General features: G+C 39.3%; 1 protein-coding gene across 28 annotated transcripts in view; it reads left to right on the top strand.

The window, feature by feature from the left end:
- The window catches only part of ASIP (agouti signaling protein), a 210,955-nt gene that overhangs the window by 127,351 nt on the left and 66,590 nt on the right, over window positions 1-17,014 (top strand). For 3 of the 28 annotated variants that reach the window (XR_013535040.1, XR_013535036.1, XR_013535037.1), the window contains one exon: window positions 7,160-7,627. The exons of the other annotated variants lie outside the window; for them this stretch is intronic. The gene's annotated coding sequence lies outside the window, so the exon portion shown is untranslated. Of the gene's footprint in view, window positions 1-7,159; window positions 7,628-17,014 lie in introns of those variants that run through there. 28 annotated transcript variants of the gene reach the window in all.

Below are 17,014 nucleotides of genomic sequence, written 5' to 3'. Positions count from 1 at the left end.
TGTCCTTGTGCAAGCATCATCATTTATGTACACAAATAAAGATGCTGTAGCCTACTATACACTTAGGCTACATGGTATAACCTATTGCTCCCAGGCTGCAAACCTGTACAGCATGTTAATGTACTGAATACTGTAGGCAAATGTAACACAATAGTATTTGTATATGTAAACATATCTAAACATAGAAAAGGTACAGTAGGCCAGGCGCAGTGGCTCACGCCTGTAATCCCAGCACTTTGGGAGGCCAAGGCGGGCAGATCACCTGAAGTCAGGAGTTCAAGACCAGTCTGGCCAATATGGCGAAATCCGGTCTTTACTAAAAATACAAAACATTAACTGGGCATGGTGGTGCACTCCTGTAATCCCAGCCACTTGAGAGGCTGAGGCAGAAGAATCGCTTGAACCCTGGTGGCGGAGGTTGCAGTGAGCGGAGATTGTGCCATTGCACTCCAGCCTGGGCGACAGATTGAGACCGTGTCTCAAAAAAAGAAAAAGAAAAGTAGTCTTGTTCCATTCTATTTTGTTTGGTTTGGTTTGGTTTGGTTTTTTCAGGATACCAATGATAGAAATTTTGGAAATTTTTTGCATATCTTCCATGTTAACCCTTTTCTTTCTGATATTTTTTATTTCTTTCTGTATCTCATTTTTATTCTCCAATTTTCCTGCTTTTCTCCAGTGTTGTTTGTTAAATTTTCATCTAACTATATTCTCTTTTGGGCACTTTGTAACTAGATCTTGGTTTCTTATTTAAAAATTTTTCTTTTTCTTCTGTATTTTCCATGAATTCAATCAACTCTCATTTCATTTTTTCCCTTTTTCTGTTCATTTTTATTCTTAGGTTTTGTATTTCTAATTCAATTTTTTAAATATTCTCAAACAATTGTTTGAAGTTATTTAATTCATTTTAAAGTGTGGTGTTACCCCGTTTTCAGTTTCATGATTTTTTTTTTTTTTGGTTGGGGGAGGAATATTCAAAAGCCAAAATTCGTTGATTCACATTCCCAATAAGGGAAAGTCACATAGTAAATGTCAAAATACTGAACACAAATCGGGAGTTGGTTGTTCATAGATCCAAATATAAGGAAAAGGCTTAAAAGTGAGCAGGGCCAGAAGTGAAAACCTCTGATGAGCATTGCTTTTGAGAGAGAATCAAATTTATAGAGAAGAGTTGGTAGCCATTACAGATATGATAGGAAAAGGAAAGAAGGAAACAGGAAGGTCTTCAGAAACAAAAAAGAAATAACATATCCTAATCTCTATGTCCTTACTCCTCAACATCATTCAAAGAAGAAAGTTCACTTAAAAGGAATTAGGAGCCCTGACAAAAAAATGAATCAGAATTTTAAGTCAGTTGACATCCATATAAAACTATTAAAATCTTAATTTGTTATTAAAATGTTTAGTTCTAAAATTTCCATTTGATTTTTTTGAATAGTTTTCAGTTTACTGATAAAATTCTCCATTTTGAATTTAATTCCTTGAATGACTAATCATGGCTATGTTAAAATTTGTGTCTGAAAACTTACTGTCTGGCTCTCCTACAGGTCTGATTTTTTTTTTTTTTTTTTTTTTTTTGAGATGGAGTTTGGCTCTTGTTGCCCAGGCTGGAGTGCAATGGCGCGATCTCAGGTCACTGCAACCTCCGCCTCCCGGGTTCAAGTGATTCTCCTGCCTCAGCATCCCAAGTAGTTGGGATTACAGGCATGTGCCACCACGCCTGTAATCCCAAAATGCTAATTTTGTATTTCTAGTAGAGACAGGGTTTCTCCATGTTAGTCAGGTGGGTCTCGAACTCCCAACCTCAGGTGATCCACCTGTCTTGGCCTCCCAAAGTGCTGGGATTACAGGTGTGAGACACCACAGGTCTGATTTTGTCGTCTCCTAAAAATTTTTTTTTTCAGTCAAATCTTGTCTTCTTATAGTCCTCTATTTTTTTGAGTGCCATCGTCACATGTGAAAATTGTGCAAGTAATTTTTTTTTTTTTTTTTGAAACGGAGTTTCGCTCTTGTTACCCAGGCTGGAGTGCAATGGCACGATCTCGGCTCACCGCAACCTCCGCCTCCTGGGTTCAGGCAATTCTCCTGCCTCAGCCTCCCGAGTAGCTGGGATTACAGGCACGCATCACCATGCCCAGCTAATTTTTTGTATTTTTAGTAGAGACGGGGTTTCACCATGTTGACCAGGATGGTCTCGATCTCTTGACCTCATGATCCACCCGCCTCGGCCTCCCAAAGTGCTGGGATTACAGGCTTGAGCCACCGCACCCGGCCTGCAAGTAATTTTTTATTCAGGGTATAGTTTACATACAACAAAATACATCTTAATAGTTTCAGTTAGATGAGTTTTGACAGTTGTATATAACCATTAGCCACTACCCCTAATAAGATACAGGAAATTACCATCACCCCATAAGTGTCATGGTGCCCCTTTCAGTCAGTCTCCATCTCCAGAGTCAACCACTTTATGATTTCTGTCACCGTAAGTAGTACTATGGTTTGGATATAGTTTGTTTGTCCCCACCAAAACTCATGCTGAAATTTGATCCACAATGTGGTGGTGTTCGGAGGTGGGCCATAGTGGGAGGTGTTTGGGTCATGGAAGTAGATCCCTCAGGAATGTCTCATTGCCATTCCCAGGGTAGTGAATGAGTTCTTGTTCTGGCCAGACTGGATTAGTTCTCCTGGGAATCAGTTAGTTCCCCCACAAGAGTGGGTTATTATAAAGCCGGGATGCTCCTCAGATTTTCTGTCTTCAGCCAGGCACAATGGCTCATGCCTGTAATCTCAACACTTTGGGAGGCCAGCATGGGTGGATCACCTGAAATTAGGTGTTCAAGACCACCCTGGCCAACATGGTGAAACCTTATCTCTACTAAAAAATACAAAAATTAGCTGGGCATGGTGATGGGCACCTGTAATCCCAGCTACTTGGGAGGCCGAGGCAGGAGAATCACTTGAACCTGGGAGGCAGAGGTTGCAGTGAGCCGACATTGTGCCATTGCACTCCAGCCTGGGCGACAAGAGTGATTCATCTCAAAGAAAAAAAAAAGGTTTTCTCTGTCTTCATACATGTCTGCTTCCCCTTTGACCTCTACCAAGTTATGACACAGCACAAAAATGCTTGCCGGAAGTCAGGGCCATGCCCTTGAACTTCCCTACCTGCAGAACTATAAGCTAAATAAATGTCCTTTCCTACATGAAAACAAAATTTTTAAGTAAAATAAAAATAAACTTCTTTTCTTTATAAATTTAGTCTTGAGTATTCTGCTATAGCAATACTAAAAGGACTAAGATGGGTAATTGGGCTTGTTCTCGAATTTCATATAAGTGAAAGCATACATTACGTATTATTGTGCTCTGACTCATTTTACTCAACATAATGCTTTTGAAATTCACCCATGTTGTTACTTATATCAGTAGTTCATTCCTTTCAGCTATAATATTTCATTGTATACCACCATTTATTTATCCATTTTCCTATTGATAATCATTCCGATTGTTTTCAGTTTTGAGCTATTATGAATAGTGTTTCTGTGAACATTATTGTACAAGTATTTTTGTGGACATGAGTATTGTTTTCTTGGGTAAATATGTAGGAATGGAATTGCTGACCATAGTATAGGTGTATATTTAACTGTATAAGAACCTGCCATTCAAGACCAACCTGGGCAACATAGCAAGACCCCATATCTGTAAAAAGAAAAAATAGCCAGACATGGTGATGTGCACTTGTAGTCTTAGCTACTCAGGTGGCTGAGATGAGAGGATCACTTGAGCCCGGGAGATTAAGGTTACAGTGAGCTATGGTCATGCTACTGTACTCCATCCTGGGTGACAGAGCAAGATCCTGTCTCCAAACAAAACACACTAAAAAGCCCTGCCAGTTCTCTAAAGTGTTTCATGTTCCTAGGAGAGTTCGGTTGCTTAATACCTTTGCCACTATTTGGTATTGTTTGCCTTTCAATTTTAGCCCTTCTATTGGTATCATATTGAGGTTTTAATTTGCATTTTTCTTATGATTAAAAAGACTGAGCATTTTTTTCATATCCTTATTGGCCATTTGTTTATCTTTTGTGAAGTGTCCGAGTCTTTTGCTCATTTTTCAGCTGGCCCATTTATCTTTTATTATTGACTTGCTCTTTATATGCTCTTTTGCCAGATACATGTATTAGAGGAAATTTCTCCTGTCTACTTCTTACTCACTTTCAAAATGGTGTCTTATGATAAGCAAAAAATTTTAATTTTCTCAAAATCCAATATTTTATTTTTACTTTTATGGTTCGTACAATTTATGTTCTACCTATGAAAGTTCCATCTACTCCATAGTCACAAAGATATTCTTCTAGAGGCTTTATGGTTCTAGCTTTAATGTAGGTCAGTGATCCATCTTGAATTAATATTTTGTATGGAATGCCATAGGGGTCAGAGTTGTCTTTCCATAGAGATATCCAGTTTTTTCATACATCTATTAAAATAGGCATTCCTTTGCCTCACTGAATTGATTTGATGCCTTGGTTGATAATCAGTTGACTCTACATGTATAGATCTAGTTCTGGACTTGATCCTGTTCCATTAATTTTTATCTGTCTACTCTAGCTTTATGGCAAATACTGAACTTGGGAGTATAAATATTCTAAATTTGTTCTTTTTTCAATATTGTTTTGATTATTCTAGGTCCTTTGCATTTCCATATAAATTTTAGAACCATGTTGTCAATTTCTTCAAAAAAGCCTGTTGAGCTCTAGAGATGATTTGAGGTTCGATATGATGTTCTCTCTCTCTCCAGAAGGGTTTTCTTTTGTTTCTGTCAAGGAAACAGGCTAGAGTCTGAAATTTTCATCTAATAAGTGTCTGAGAAAGTCAAACCTGGGCTTTCATCCTTGTGAGAGCTGGTCTATTTCTAGTTTGCCCTTATCCCTATAGTGGAGCCCTTCATGGTCCCAACTGAAAGCCTGGAGAGGCCGGGCACAGTGGCTCATGCCTGTAACCCCAGCACTTTGGGAGGCGGAGGCAGGTGGATCACTTGAGCCCAGGAATTCAAGACCAGCCCAGCAACATGGTGAAACCCCATCTCTACAAAAAATACAAAAATTAGCTGGGCATGGTGATGGGTGCCTGTAGTCCAGATACTCGGAAGGCTGAGGCAGGAGAATCGCTTGAACCTGGGAGGCGCAGATTGCAGTGAGCCGAGATCTCACCACTGCACTCCAGCTTGGGGGACAGAGTGAGGCTCCATTTGAAAAAAAGGAAAAAAAAGCCTGAGGATATTTACCAGGACCCTTCCTCCTTTTCAGGTACTTTACTATAATTTTTGTCTCATCAGTCCTGGCTGGGAATCTGCTGAAAGCTCTTTTCAGCCTATTAGCACTGCTTTTGCTTTTGGAATCAGCAATTATCTTCAGGGCAAATTGTCCCCAAATACCAGTCTCACCTTTCTTGGCTTTTCTTTTTCTTTTTCTTTTTTTTTTGAGACAGAGTTTCACTCTTGTCACCCAGGCTGGAGTCCAATGACACGATCTCGGCTCACTGCAACCTCCGCCTCCTGGGTTCAGGCAATTCTCCTGCCTCAGCCTCCTGGGTAGCTGGGATTACAGGCACGCGCCACCATGCCCAGCTAATTGTTTTGTATTTTTAGTAGAGACGGGGTTTCACCATGTTGACCAGGATGGTCTCGATCTCGCAACCTCGTGATCCACCCGCCTCGGCCTCCCAAAGTGCTGGGATTACAGGTGTGAGCCACCGCGCACGGCCAGGCTTCTCTTTTTCTCCAGATCTTGGACTAGCAAATTCTCACACTTTGGTAGCTCTTCTATACCTACAAATTGGTCTAATGATCCTACAGAATAGGTATTGTTATTCCCATTTTTATTTTAATATTCCAAAAGGCCATACCCAAGACCAGGAGCTAGTATATTTTGCAAAGCCAAGATTTAAATCTAATTCTGCCTGGCTCCAAAGTTTATTCTCTGGAAGTAGAAAAGAGAAGCAGAAATTTTTATTTAAACAATTAGACTCTGCAATAGAGTTTCCAAGCAAAATCTAATTAATAAATTTGTTTACTGTTTCTCTCTCACAGTGGTCAACAGCACTAATCTCAGTGAATAACACTGTATAAGCACTTACTATACTAAAAGTGCTCAGTTACTAGGTTTTGATGGGCAAGTGTAAGGTTGCTTGCGGGTGGTGAGAGGAACAGAGCACAGAAATGTTAACATTCACAAACTTTCTGAACACCTAAGTACTGAGCTTGGAACCCAGAATATAAAGAAAAAAATATATAAAACAATATCTTTATCTTCCAAAGTTTATAGTCTAGTTACTTCAAAGATCATTTATATGGAATCTACATTTATAGAATTGACATACCTATAAAAGGAACAGATAATAAAAACACTACTAAGTCTGGACCTTCTTTCATGAAACTCAAAGTCTAAGGGAGAGTCGGGCTAATAAATGGACATTTTCAATATAAGAGATTAAGTTAAAAGTAAGCACAATGGCTGGGCACAGTGGCTTACGCTTGTAATCCCAACACTTTGGGAGACTGAGGCAGGCAGAAGATCACTTGAACTCAGGAATTTAAGACCAACCAGGGCAACATGATGAAACCTGCCTCTACAAAAAATTTAAAAATTAGCCAGGTACGGTGGCATGCACCTTTAGTCCCAGCTACTCCAGAGGCTGAGGCAGGAGGATCATTTGAACCCAGGAGACAGAGGTTGCAGTGAGCCAAGATCGTGCCACTGCACTCCAGCCTGGATGACAGAATGAGATCCTCTCTCTCAAAAAAAAAAAAAAAAAAGAAAAAGGTAAGCACAAGGTGTCCTGAGACCATGGAGAGCGAGCATTTAACTCAACATGGGGAGTCGGGAAAGCAGGAAGGAATGACTCCTGAACTGACACAGGGAGGCAGAATGAATTCATTTCACATGCTTAGCAAGGAACAGTGACAGTATATGTGTTCCGAACAGAATAATACAGATTATATGGTACCATAGAAAATTAATGACTCAAGATTGACATTGAATAACTAAAAAGTGGTTGCCATCAGATTTTTAATCTTCCTTTCTCTTCCCTTTGCTTTTGTCACACCAAAAGCCATTCTCTGTTGTGAGGGTTTTTTCTTCCTTTCTTCCTTCTTTCCTTCTTTTTCTTTCAGTGAATGAGGATGTCATAAGAGCTGGAGAAACTGGGAAGTTCTTCAAGCAGAATATGGGACTTGAAGGATTTGTGGAATATAAAAAGAGGATGTTGAAAGGGAAACAAATGCCAAAAGCTTGAATTTATTGGGCCCTACTCTGCCTCCTTTTACCATGTTCTGGGAACACTGAGATAAATCTGACCCATGAACTGAAATCAGCAAGACTTTTTTATGGGCAATAAATGGAAAGCATATGTGTAACAGTTAGAAGTAAAGTCTAATAAGCAAAATGGGAAAGGTTATAAAAGACCTGGAAAACAGAGATATGTTAGGCCTGGAAAACCTAAAAGGACAGAAACCAAGGGTTATTTTAGGTATTTAAGCGGAAAGTAGGTGATTCTAGAAAGAGAAAACTGGAACCATATAGACTAAGAAGGTGTGTGTGAGCCTAATTCTGGCAGTAAAGGTCTCTAGGGTATGGCAGAAGGAATAGAAAGAAAAGAGCAAGGGGAGAGAGATCCAAGATGGCTGATTACTAGCAGTTCAGGATTGTAGCTCCCAGTGAAAGCGCAGAAAACGAGAGGACGCCACACTTTCAGACGAATTTTTGTTGCTCACAGATCAGGAGATTCCCAGCAGAGGAGCCCCACGGGTCGCCAGCATGACTCTTGTGGCTGGTGCAGCACTTTTCTGGTGCCCCGGCGTGGTGGTTCTTGGTGCAGAATAAACAGGACTGGGTCCCCTTTTGGTCGACGTTTAGAGCTCCAGGAAGGCAGAGTCACCTATTCAGCTGATTGAAAAACGGACTCAAGAAGGAAGCCAGACCAGAGATTCCCAGACAGAAAAGCACCATGAATCTTAATGCCACTGTTTTAGCCAGCACAGTGGGTCGCTCAGATTTCGGCGCTGGGAATCAACAAGTTGGACATCCACTCAGAGACCTAATTTGAAAGTTGGTAATTACAAAGACGACAGGTGAATAAATTTACACTGATGGGAAGAAACCAGCATAAAAGGGCTGAGAATACCCAAAATCAGAATGCCTCTCCCTCTACAGGGATCACAGTTTCTCATCAACAAGGCAACAAGGCCTGATGGAGAACGAGTATGTTCCAATAACAGAATTAGGCTTCAGAAGGTGGATAATAAGAAACTTCTGTGAGTTAAAATAACATGTTCTAGCCCAATGTGAAGAAACTAAGAACTTTGAAAAAAGGTTTGACGAAATCCTAACGAGAATAGACAATCTAGAGAGAAATATAAGTGAATTAATGGAACTGAAGAATACAATAGGAGAATGCCGTGAAGTATGCACAGGTTTTAACAGTTGAATTGATCAAGCAGAAGAAAGGATATCAGAGGCTGAAGACCAACTCAATGAAATGAAACGAGAAGACAAGATTAGAGAAGAAAGAGTAAAAGGAAATGAGCAAAGTCTCCAAGAAATATGGGACTATGTGAAAAGACCTAATTTATGTTTGATAGGTGTACCTGAATGTTATGAAGAGAATGAATCCAAGCTGGAAAATATTCTTTAGGATATTATTCAGGAAAACTTTCCTAACCTAGTAAGGCAGGACAATATTCAACTCCAGGTAATACAGAGAACACCACAAAGATATTCCTCAAGTAGAGCAACCCCAAGACACATAATTGTTAGATTCACCAGGGTTGAAATAAAGGAGAAAATTCTAAGGGCAGCTAGGAGAAAGGTCAGGTTACCCATAAAGGGAAGCCTATCAGACTCACAGCAGATCTCTCAGCTGAAACCCTACAAACTAGAAGAGAGTGAGGGTCAATATTCAAATATCCTCAAAGAAAAGAATTTTCAACCCAGAATCTCATATCCAGTCAAATTAAGCTTCATAAATGAAGGAAAAATAAAATTTTTTGTGAACAAGCAAGCACTTAGAGATTTCATCACCACCAGGCCTGCTTTACAAGAGCTTCTGAAAGAAGCACTATATGCAGAAAGGAACAACCAGTGTCAGTCATCCCAAAAATGTACCAAAAGGTAAAGAGTATCTCCATAATGAAGAATCTATATCAACTAATGGGCAAAATAGCCAGCTAGAATTAAACAACAATATTAAACTCACAAATATCAATATTAATCCTGAATTTAAATGGATTAAATGCCCCAAAGACACAGACACGCAAACTGAATAAAAAGTCAAAACACATCAGCGCTCTGTATCCAGATCCATCTCATAAGCAAGGACACACAAAGACTCAAAACAAAGGGTTGGTGGAAGACTTACCAATCAAATGGAGAGCAAAAAAATTAAAAAAAAAAAAAAGCAGGAGTTGTAACTTTCATCTTTGACAAAATAGACTTTAATAGTAACAAAGACTAAAAGAAACAAAGAAGGACATTACATAATGGTAAAAGGATCAATGCAACAACAGGAGTCAATGATCATAAATATATATGCACCCAATATAGGAACACCCAGATACATAAGACAAGTTCTTAATGACTTATAAAGAGACTTGGACTCCCGCACAATAATAGTGGGAGACTTTGACACCACATTGTTAATATTCAATGGATCAATGAGAAAGAAAATTAACAGGGACATTTATGATTTGAACACAGAACTGGAACAAGTAAACTCAGTGACTATTTATAGAATTCTTCACCCCAGGTCCACAGAACATACATTTTTCTCAGTATCACACACATTATACCTCTTTTGAAAGCGACCACATGATTGGAAGTAAATCACTCTTCAGCATTTGCATAGCATTTCAGAGACTTAAATGAAATATTGGTTGGCTGTTTGTCATTTTCTTCCCTTATTCCTTCCTATCTCCGCTGTTAAGCACAGTTATCGGCGTAAAAGAGGTTTTTAATACATGTTTTTAGACTGCACTCCAGCCTGGGCAATAGAGCAAGACTCCTGTTCTCTCTCCCCATTTCTCTTTCTCTTTCTTTCTTTCCAAAAAAAAAAAAAGAAAGAAAAGAAAGAATTATGGGGATAAATAATATGAAAATAGCTATAGCTATGCTATAGGTGCTTTTCAGCTGCTGCCTTCATCTCATTTTTTGTCTTTAAAGTGACTTGATTGCCTTAAAATGATTCTAAAATTCACATAGCGTTAGAGAAATCTAAAGTATACTTTAGAAAAGAGTCTATATTCCCAAAGATACTTATACTCTCTCAAAGGTGCTATAGGATTCCCAAAGACACATAAACATATAATATCTAAAAGTTGTTGTATGTATCTTTTTAAAAAGAGAAAGAGTTCTAAGCTTGTTTACTTAAAAGATCTCATAAATCAGATCATTAAAAGTATGAGAATTGCCTTGTTTATGTAAACATGCAGTTGGTTTAAACTGGCTGTATAAATTGGTCAGATTGTGTGAATCAGTCTTCAAGAGCTTAGCAGTGTACAGTCCAATTCCGTTATTTGCTCAATAATAGTTTTCTGCTTAGGCTCAGTGTATGAGGCTGATAACTGTGGCACGATAAGACTGCACAGTGCTCAAGTGTATAATAAGCAATGCTTAGCTGGAAGAGAAAATATCAGTGCTCTGCTAATGAGATGTTCTTTATATCATCTAATGAGTTGGTTTTATTTTAGATAAGGCTAAATGTGTTTAATATGTTTAATAGAGATCTTGAAATAACATGTGCTGAAATCAATTAGAAAAAAAAAAATCAAAAAAATTCCAAGTGGGCTCTCTGGAGTAATCACCTCACAGATATTGTTTTGATTCATCTTAGGAAAACCAGAAAACTGGTTAGAAGATGATACACTGAAACCTGATCCATGCCAAAAATAATATTTTCTATATTATACAGACTTACTTTATAGATTGCTTGTGTAACAAGATGCATAATGCTCTCCTTTGGGAACTTCTTCCTTCAGTCTAACCTTGTTTGGTTAGAACCAGACTGTGTTAAAGGGGTCACAGCTCACTGGGTGGCTAGATTTTTAAACCCCTATATATGTGAGGCAGAAATCTTGTAGTGTCAAAATTCCTCTTGGAAAAAAAAAAAAAGAAAAAGAAAAGAGCAAGGGACATTGTAATGAAAACATTAGGTTCACAGTGGCTCAAACCTGTAATCCCAGCACTTTGGGAGGCCAAGGTGGGTGGATTGCTTGAGCTCAGGAATTCAAGACCAGACTGAGAAACATGGCAAAACCTTGTCCCTACAAAAAATACAAAAATTTGCCAGGTGTGGTGGCATGTGCCTGTAGCCCCAGCTACTTGGGAGGCTGAAGTGGGAGGATTGCTTGAGCCTGGGAGGTAGAGGCTGCAGTGAGCCATGATTGTGCCACTGCACTCCAGCCTGGGCAACAGAGTGAGAACCGGTCTCAATAAATAGATAGATGATAGATAGATAGATAGATAGATAGATAGATAGATAGATAGACCAGGCATGTGGATATAAAGAATATTTAGCTCTAGGATATCAGTTTTTACCTTAGAAAATACCCAGTTACAGCTCATAAAACCTAAAAGAATTTGAGTTGGCAATGGTAGGCTACAGGGAGGAAGGACAATTTAAAACAAAAGACTGCAGATGGAGGATGAGGCTGTAACTGCTATGATCTATAACTAATAAGTAGCCCAGGCCTTAAGTGTTTTCCATTGCAATTTAGGGTCCTGGGACTGTGGAGTGTCTTTTGAAAAAGCAATAAGGACTCATGACTCAATCATTGCTTAGAGGGCAATATTGAGCAACTCTGAAACTAGAGGCAAAACAGGGGTCACTTTAGAAGCCTAGCATGCAGAGAAACTTGTAAAAAATGTACATATATGTTTTCAGACCCTAGATTCTGAGGTCCTGCTTTGCAGATCTGAAGTGGGACCCAGGAATCTTGAACAAGCTCTAAGGTGATGGTAATGCAAAAGGTTCTCGGGAGACCCTTTGAGAAATACTTAGGGAAAGATGAGCTGTCTCCTTGGGATTTCTGGGATGGTGTCTGTGCACATGCCTTCTCAGGATCCATGTGACTTTACCACACCAAGCCTTAAAACTGCCAGACTGTTCTCTGCAATCAAAGCCATTCTGCTCCAATGGCCATGAAGAAGGGGTCTCATGTTCTAGGAGACTGGTTGAGACAGAACTGTTGAGTGGCACTAAGACTTATAAACGTCAAAAGCATTTATAAGAAAAATCATCATGACATAGTAATGAATCAGAAACATGCATACATTTTCTTAAATGACACCATGGGGACTGGAGTTAAAAAGGGAGGGGTGCCCAGATTCAGGGGTATAGCGGAAGGGACTTGCTTGAGAAAGTCAAATAAGACAACCAAAGAGGACTCCTGAGATTTTCTCACCAGAACTTCTAATGCAATGACTTAAAAGTGTGGTGGAGTGGCCTCTGTGGCTCCCACGCTGGCCTAATCCTGATTGAAATTGCACAACCAGGGTGCACTGACAATCTTTGGGACACAAAGCAAGGTCTAATATTCAAAGCTTGGCAAACCTGACCAAGACTTTTTCTTTTTCCTTTGAATTTTTTTAGTTTCCTAATTTTTTGTCCCATATGCCACTTAATTCTTTTTATTTTATGTTAAAAGTTGTGCTCTTATCTCAACCTTCTTTCTAGATTGGATCCTGCATTTTTTTTTCATCTTTGTACTCTTGGCAGCCCTACCACTAGGCTTCCTGAAATATGGCACCTTTGTGTTTTTTTTGTTTTCGTTTGTCTCTTTGGTTGGTTGGTTGTTTTTGTTTGTTTGTTTGTTTGTTTTTTATAATATGGGGTCTTGCTTTGTCACTCAGGCTGGAGTGCAGTGGTGCAATCTTGGCTCACTGCAACCTCCACCTCCCAGGTTCAAGTGAGTCTCCTGCCTCAGCTTTCTGAGTAGCTGGGATTACAGGCACATGCCACCACACCCAACTGATTTTTGTATTTTTAGTAGAGACAGGGTTTTGCCATGTTGGACAGGCTGGTCTTGAACTCCTGACATCAGGTGACCTACCCACTGCAGCATCCCAAATTGCTGGAATTACAGGCATGAGCCACACACCCAGCCAATGTATACCTGTTTTTAGAATGTGTGTCTCTTATGTCAGCTTACCATTATTGTCCATGTAATTTGCCATTTTAACAGACTGAAAAAGAAAAGCTGTATGACATTTTCAATAAATAATAAAAAGCATTTGACAAAATTCAACATTTATTCTGATTTTTTTTTACTTTTTTTTGAGATAAGAGTCTCGCTCTGTCACCCAGGCTGGAGTGCAGTGGCACAATCTTGGCTCACTGCAACTTCTGCCTCCTGAGTTCAAGCGATTCTCCTGCCTCAGCCTCCTGAGTAGCTGGGACTACAGGTGTGCACCAAAAGGCCCAGCTAATTTTTGCATTTTTTAGTAGAGACAGGGTTTTGCCATGCTGGCCAGGCTGGTCTCAAACTCCTGACCTTAAGTGATCTGCCTGCCTCAGCCTCCTAAATTGCTAGGATTACAGGAATGAGCCACCACACTTAGCCTGATTTTTTTTAACTCTTAACTAAGAAAAGAAAGGAACTTCCTCAGTTTGATAAAGCTCATCTACAAAAAATCTACAGCTAACTTCATACTTAATGATTTTTATTATGTTTTATAGAGATGGGGTCTTGCTATGTTGACCAGGCTGATCTTGAACTCCTGGCCTAAAGTGATCCTCTCATCTTGGCCTCCCCAAAGTGCTGAGATTGCAGGTGTGAGCCACCACACCTGGCCCCATACTTGATTAAATACCAAATGTTTTTCTCTACAATAAGGAACAAGGCAAGGATGTCTGCTCTCACATCTTCTATTGAACTCTCTACTGGAGATTCCAGTCACTTCAGTAAGGCAAGAACAAGGAATAAAAAACAGTAAGTTTGGAAATGAAACAGTAAAACTATTAATTTGCAAAAGACATGATTGCTTATATAAAAAATCCAATGAAGTCCTTAAAAAGTCTGCTAGAACTAACAAATGAGTTCAGCAAGGTTGAAGCATATAAGACTAATATACAGAAATTAGTTTATTTCTATATTGTAGGAAAGACAATACAAATTGAAATGTTAAAAAATATTTGTAATAGCACTAAAAATATTAAATTCTTAATGATAAATCTGTGCAAGACTTATATACTGAAACCATAAGACATTAATTAGAGAAATTAAAGAATAAGTAATAGAGAAATATACCATATTCATGGATCAGAAGACTCAATATTGTTCTGATGTTAGTTCTCCCCATGTTTATCTATAGATTTAACACAACTCCAAACAAGATCCCAGTAGGTTTTAGTAGAAGTTGACAAGTTTATTCTAAAATTCATATGGAAATACAAAGGACTTAGAATAGTCACAACTTCAAAAAAGAAGGGTTTAAAGACTTACTCTCCCTGACTTCCAGACTTGGAGAATAACACAGTGTATGTAGTATTGCTATGAAGATAGACAAGTCAGTAGTTCAGAATAGAGAGTCCAGGAATAGACTCACATATGTATGGCCAAGTGATTCCCCACAAGTTACAAAATGTAGTCTTTTCAGCAAATGGTGCTGGAACATTTAGCCATATGCAATAAAATGAACTTCAATTCATAACCTCACACCATATACAAAAATTAATTCGAAATGGACTGTAGGCATAAATATAAATTCTAACACTATAGAACTTTTAAGAGAAAACAGAAGAAATCTTTTGTGACTGAGTTAAGCAAAGATTTCTTAAATATGATAAGAAAAGCACAATCCAGGCTGGGTACAGTGGCTCACGCCTATAATCCCAGCACTTTGGGAGGCCAAGGCGGGTGGATCACAAGGTCAAGAGATCAAGACCATCCTGGTCAACAGGGTGAAAACCCGTCTCTACTAAAAATACAAAAAATTAGCTGGGCATGGTGGTACACGCCTGTAATCCCAGCTACTTGGGAGGCTGAGGCAGGAGAATTGTTTGAACCTAGGAGGCGGAGGTTGCAGTGAGCCGAGATTGTGCCATTGCACTCCAGTCTGGGTAACAACAGCGAAACTCCATCTCAAAAAAGGAAAGAAAAGCACAATCCATAACAAAATTTAAATTGGGCTTTGTCAAAATTAAGAACTTCTACTCTTCAAAAGACACTGTTAAGAACAATGAAAATTTAATCCTCTGATTGGGAGAAAATATTTACAAATAACTTATCTGACAAAGAACTTGTATCCAGAATATAGTTTTTAAAATAAGAAAACAACCCAGTTTTTTAAATGAAGAAAAGATTTGAAAAGATACCTACCAAAAATATGCAAATTGAAATAAGCTCACACAGATATAAATAAGCTCATTAGGGAAATACAAATTATGATTGCAATGAGATGCTACTACGTACCTATTAGAATTTCTCAAATTAAAAACACTGACCATAACAAGTGTTGGCAAGTGCATCAAGTAAACGGAACTCTTATATTTGTCAGGGGTATGATTTGACTTTACCCTACTTATAAGCTAACAAGTTAGCTTCCTGTTGTTTCACGAATTCTAACAGAAGACATGAGACTCAGATCAGAGACTATGAACTTTGTTATTCACCACACAGCAAGCAGCATAAGCATGAACTTTTGCATCAGTTCTTGCCCCCTAAGTCCAACAGGGACAACACAAAGGGCCAAGATGAAGGTCTGTACGTGCGGTAAATGTGTTACATGACAGTAGCGCCGAGTTTGGGGAACCCACTGTTTTATAGAAAGCAGTAAGCAAGCTTGCTTTTTAACCCAGGGAGATATTACTTCATATCTCAAAGTTGCTTGCTGCAAAGACAATCCTGAGAAATGGCCTGCCTAAAGAGCAGGCAATACCTTACATTCTTGGTATATTCTATAAGATGATGAGGAGCATAACAGACTCATGGCAGAATGTCTCTCAACAGCATCCACCCTCAGTTCTACATCATCTTGGCTTCTTGGGAGATTTTCACTTGAGGATGCCATTCTGTAGGCCACTTTGATTAATCTGATTAGTAGAAGTTGGAACCAAATCCATCCAATTTATGTCATACAGCATAAACCACTGTCAGTAAATCCCTAAGCAGCAAGATGAGACAAACCTGCAGTATTGACCTCGGAGTCCCAGATTCAGCTGTGAATAAGTCCCTGCAGGATCAGTAGGTGTTGCTTTAGACATCCAGTGTGTTTCAATCACCATACTAGCATAACCAAGGCCACTCAGGCATCATGAGAGGCATCTGATTTTGTATCAGTCAGATTAAAACATAGTTGTGCCAGTCTGTGTTTGTACATGTATGTAGACGTATGTCCACTTTTGACAGCACAAGGCACGGTGTCAGGCCATGTCCACATGAGTTTCTCGGTTTCAGTGGCACATGAACTGCTTTGACAAACCCAGCAGCAGATGAGATTGCCAGCCTGATGACAGTATGCCTTAAACCATTTGACTCTTTTGCCACATTGCAGTGCTGGATCTGAGGCACAAAGAGAACATTAACCCACCTCTCCACACTTCCTGGGGTTTAACGTGTTCTCCCTCCGGGTACTCGGATTGTTGTTCTCCTTCCACAGCTACAAAATCAGTGTGTCCCAACCTAGTAGCTATAACTTACCCTTTTCTCCAGTTCTTCCCTACTCACACCAACACTTTTCATCTGGAAGAGTCCATTTTCAGTGAGACAAGAGCATTTTTTTTGAAAATTCACAGAGACCCATTATATCTTCCATCCTACCCAGCTTGGGCAACTATATGAAGACTTAGTGAGAAGTGTCCTCAATCAAATGGTCATCGTCCTCATGTTACAGGACCTTGTCAGTATAACAAGAGAATTCATGTGGCTGTACTGGAATTAAGTGAATTGCCCAGATCAATTTTTTGCCGGGGCTGTCCTTTGGAGGTTTTAAAAACCAGGCTGGAATGAAGTCGTCCTGTTCAGTATAGGAGATGA

The sequence above is a fragment of the Callithrix jacchus genome, chromosome 5 (genome assembly GCF_049354715.1).
Source record: "Callithrix jacchus isolate 240 chromosome 5, calJac240_pri, whole genome shotgun sequence".
NCBI lineage: Eukaryota > Metazoa > Chordata > Mammalia > Primates > Cebidae > Callithrix > Callithrix jacchus.
Note: the sequence above shows the minus strand (reverse complement) of the source record. Positions and strands in the feature narration are given on the sequence as shown.